The sequence below is a fragment of the Schistocerca nitens genome, chromosome 3 (assembly GCF_023898315.1).
Source record: "Schistocerca nitens isolate TAMUIC-IGC-003100 chromosome 3, iqSchNite1.1, whole genome shotgun sequence".
NCBI lineage: Eukaryota > Metazoa > Arthropoda > Insecta > Orthoptera > Acrididae > Schistocerca > Schistocerca nitens.
In genome coordinates, this window is record NC_064616.1 from 739470988 (window position 1) to 739476533 (window position 5546).

Genomic DNA, 5546 nt, shown 5'->3' on the forward strand with positions numbered 1-5546 from the left:
ATAGTCATGGTAAATGTCACACACATGAAAGGAGGAAAAGCTGTGTACCCGGCGTGTTTATATCAACTTCAATGGGTTGTGCGCATGACAGGTGTTTTCGTTTACGTATTCTGAAACATACAGTGCCATCTATTGATCAATTTTCACATTATTTTTTTCTTCTGCCAAACGTTTTGCCACTTCTCTGATAATATTCCATTGCAATTTGATGTCATTCTGGCCAGTTGTGTTATTTTTACAGCGTTGTGAAAGTTTAACTTTAATTATAATCACCCAGTATATTGATTTATTTCCATTCTTGCAACAATGCCGGGTGTGTGTTTGTGCATCATGCAAGAAGAATCCTGGAAGCTGTAATGATTCATATACTTTGGGCAAAATCATGGTGTCATCTGAACGGTCAGTTTTTCAGCACTCACCAAACCCTTCTATGCAACCAGGAAATGCTCACACAACATTCAGCATCACATCTGGATGACACATGGTCAACACTTCACATTCCACCTGTGGTGCCTGCATCAACAGAAGCTACTTGCAATATGAGCAGAGTTTGTCTGATTGCTGGAAGCAGGCATTGTGACCAGGTCCACATGCTTCATAAAAGGATGATTCCTGCAGGAAATGTGGACGTTATGGAGTGCTTAAGAGAGACACATTTCCATATCACTATCCTGTATCCAATGTAATGGATTTTGACAGCACCATTAGTAAAGCAAAAATATTCTGTGCCCAAGACATATTTACAAATTCCCATGATGCCAAATGATATGAAGAAAACAGCAATGACCACAAAATTCTACTTCTATGAGTATTAGTTTATGTCATTTGGTCTCCAGAATGCTGCACAAACTTGGAAACAGTTCATGCACGAAGTGTTTACAGAATTACCATTTGTTTTTTGCTACATGAATGACATTCAAGTACTTTCTGATACAGTAGAACAGGATGCCGCATACCTGCAGCAGCTTTTCAGCTGCCTACAAGAATATGGCATAATTATTAACATGACAAAGTATGTATTAGGAAAATGAAAGGTTGAATTCCTAGGATATCTGGTCTTGCCAGCAGGATTGTCACCATTGCTAGAGCAGGTCAAAGCAGTACAACTGACACCTCTTCCCACTTTGCACAAGGGATTTCCCGAATTATTAGGCATGCTGAACTAATATCAGTGGCACCTGCCTCACTTATCTGCCATCCAAGAGCAGCTCACAGTGCTATTTGCCAGCAAGAATACTGCAAGAAATCATAAGGTACTGTGGTCCCCAGTTACTGAAGCAGCTTTCCATTATACCAAGAAACATCTAGCACAGGCAGTGCTGCTGGAACACCCAAGACTGAATGCCCTCTTGGCACTTATGGTAGATGCAAGCCAAATGGCAGTGAGAGCACCTCTGCAACAGAAAGTTGTTGACAAGTGGCAGCCCTTGCCTTTTTCTCTAAGAACCTGACTCGACTACAGCAAACATGGAGCGCAGCAGAGCATGAGTCGCTTGCTATTTATTTAGCAATTAAACATTTCTGCTCATCTGTCAAAGGGAGACATTTTGCAATTTTTACTGATCACAAGCAACTGGTAGCCATTTTTCAGTGCAACACTGATCTGAACTCACTGCATCAATGCAGGCAAATCATGTACATTGCACAGTTCTCAAGTGATGTGTGCCACATAGTGGGCAAAAACGACCTGATTGCATGTTACTTGTCTCATAACCGTACCAGTTTAAACTCTATTCATTGGACAGCAGGATTCCCTTTTGCTCAGTCTCATGCAGTGAACTGTATTGCAGCTCAAGTTTATGCTAGACCAAGATGTGGAGGGGGAGGAGATTAGTGTTTAACATCCCACCAACAACCAAGTCATTAGGAATGGAGGTTAAGCTCAGATTAGGGAAGCATGGGGAAGGAAATCATTCATGCCCTATCAAAGGAACCATTTTGGCATTTGCCTGAAACAATTTAGGGAAATCACAGAAAACCTAACTCAGGAACTCGCCTCGCTGAATGCAGGTTTCAACGATCATCCTCCTGAATGTGAGTCCAGTGCCACCTCTCTCGGTGCACAGGATGTGCTGCACTGTACTTGGTGTGATATAGCAAGAGGGAAGCAGTGACCTACATGCCCGGACAATACAGTCAAGAAGTTAACAATCTGCATAGCTTAGCACACCCAGGAGTCTGAGTGACAGCCAAATTAGGTCCCACTAAAGCTGAATGGCTGGGAAGACAGAAAGATTATCATACACAGGCAAGAACATCCCTGACATGCCGGCATAATATTGGCATGCATGTCTTTGCACCTGTTGCACACTTCCTGACACCATCTGTCAGACTTTTGCACATACATTTGGACATAACAAGGCCACTACCCTACTCTACTGGTCAACAGTATTTACTAATGATCATCGATCATTTTACCAGGTGGACAGAGATCATGATATGAGCTATATCCACTGAAGTGGTCCTGTCAGCACTTCTACTCAGGTTAAGAACAGCAGTGAATGAGATCATCCTGTGTTCACCAGGTCAAATGGCCAATGGCAAGCAGTGGTGGGATCCAGGACAATTTATTTTGCCAGCACCCTTACAACTGGTGGTTCCAGAGCTATGCAGCCAGTTTGTACAGAAATTCAGCCTCAAAATGAGGTCCATTCAGCATACTACTCCTCTGTCAGACATAGACTGACTGGTGTTTGCACATAAAGACATAGCAAAACCAACCCATATGTAGCTCAAGGATAATACCATTCACCCCCCCTCCTGCATTTTTCCATATTCAGGAACATGCAGAGTAATCACATGTGGGAGCCACCCTTTCAACATTGAAAAAGACAGCAATCAGGGGGCAGTGCCAATAGAGCAACTAAAGCCATAAGGGTATGTCCTCTTCTCATACCACAACAGTGCACTCCAGTGGGGAGGCAGAGCTTTGGGCACCAATAGAAGAGCAATCTTCACCTACACCAGCTGTTATCTGAGGACTGGAAGGCAAATTAAGTGTAAGTTTCCTCACATATTTGGGAGCACCCAATTTCAAAAAGGGAGATTGGACCTATAGTGATGACACCATAATACACTTTACCATGATAAGTGAATGAAATCATTGCAGACTGTAAGAGTATTTTTGCCTCTGTTGTCGTAGTTACTGTTGTTATTGACAGTTATTTATCTTCTTTTCTTTGGTCAACCTATGCCTGCTTAATAATGTTATTGCTGAATAGTGAACAATATTTATTGTGAATGCAAGAATAAGATAGAGTACCCATATGCTGAAGCAGTTGCTATAACTCTTGTGTGCTGATCAAAATTTACATTTAGCTCATTTGTGGCTATCACATTTGTTAAATATAAAGGAAATTTGTCATCAGTTCATGCATCTGTGTTGAAGTCAGCACATACAGTTAGTTTCTTATGCAGTTTTTAGCTTATGTAACAATATTCCAGATTTATGTACAATGGAGGAGCAAGGGATCAGCAGAGCCCTCCCAACTGTTGTTGCATTTCTAGACATTGGTGGTGTTACTTCTCACACAGTTGACATCTTGAGGCTTAGTGAATCTCATAAGAGTTCTCCCATCAAGGAAAAATCCCTGGCTGTATGGGAAATCAAACCTGCTGACCACTGAGCTATGGAGGCAGACTAGTAGTGCTAAACTGGTCATATAGCAAATGCATCCCCCTAAACATTAAAAATAGTACTTTCACTGCTATATTTTAAACAGTAAAATGGAAAGCATGCAGAAACATAAACACTGAATAATATGTTGAAGCTCTAGCTTCTAAGTAATTTCAGAAATGTCATAATGTTAGGAAATGTCAATAAATGTCTCCATTAGTGAATGGTACTTAAATATATTGATGCAGTTTCACAAAAAATTATAAACCTGGCTGCATGAAACAGTATAATTGAAACAGGTAGTGTCCTATGAGAGGCACTGTGTATATTTCTCATAGGTATAACACTTTTTCATAAGAAGTAAATTTAATCAGATTCTGGTTAACAACAAAATTTGAATGGAGACAATTTCAAATGGGCAGTTTCAATGGGCTAAAGGAAAATTAATACCAGCCATCATAGTTTTTGCAGCACAATCAAAGCATACATTTTTTATTTTATTTTCTTTTATGTACTAGAATTTAAGCATTAGTCCACAAATGTAAAATTTTTCTTTTTATGCAGTCTCCAGTTATTCATTGCAAATAACATCAGTAATATATATTGCAGAAACTCAAAGAAAAGAGGACAACTTAAAGCACGTACATAGCATAGTTCTCACAACATGACACATGTATTGAGGAGAACAGTAAAAGACACTGCACATGGAGACATGCTAAATAACAAAAAGATTAGCATAAACATTTCACTTCAACACATTCCCTAAATGTTTATTTTGATAAATACACTACCTAACACATTCCAGTTAATGATTTTAAATATTCAAGCTGGACACATGGTATTGTTTGGCGAGAACATCTGCAACTTGCTTATTGGCCAGTACATAAGACCTTTGTGTCATTTTTTGTTTACACACAGCCAATCTCACATCCTTTACAAATTTAAAACATTATTTAAACTTAATTATTCTTTTGAAACTGACCATAAGTGAGAAATGTGGGAGCTGTTATAGGGTAGTGAGTAGAGGTATTTGTTGCCAATCTTGTAGGAAATATTTTCACTGGGGGGGGGGGGGGGGATGCAGTGGGGAAAATGTTGGGAGAACAGAAGAGGCTCTCTCCTGACACTGCAGAGTATGCAGAAGGAACATTTCGATTGGGGAACAGGAAAGGAAAATCTGTGCCCTTCAGGCACAGTTAGACAAAGCAAGGAAGGATCTCATAAGGATCAAGGGAGATAGGGGGGAGGAGGGTGGTTGGGAACTGGAAGCTGCTAGGAGGATAGGAAGAAAGAGAATGCAATCTGACAGTTTTATCATCAACACCAAAAACAGGTATCTACCACTGCCACAGTTAAGTGGAGAAGAGCCTAAGGTAGAACTAGGAGCAGGAAATGTGCAGCACATTTCAAGGCGAAGAATCCTAGGAATGTACAAAGTGTTAGGAATAAGAAAGTGCTGCTGCTAGGTAGTAGCCATTGGCGAGGTGTAGGCCCTCAGTTACAGGAAAGCTTAGGGACAGTGTACCAGACCACCAGTATCTTCAAGCAAAATGCAGGGCTAAGTCATGTGATAGAGGACCTAGGGTCTTTATGTAAGGACTTTACAAAAGAGGACCATGTAGTGATATTGGGTGGGGCGGGAAACAGTTTGGACAGGGATGGGGCACATGACATAGGTGGTGACCTGGACAAGAAAGCTTCCCTGGCTCATGGCACCAATGTACACTTTGTTGAGCTGTTCCAGCATCATGATCAAACACACCTTGATGCTGCTGTGAGGTGAATCAATGTGGGGTTAGGGATGGCTCTGAGGGCAGCCAACTTTGTTCATGTTTCTCTGGTGCCTGTTGGGACTATCAACGTGGGGGGTTTCACTAGGCATAGCCTAAACCTAAACAGGACTGGGAAGGGAAGATTGGTACAGCTGATT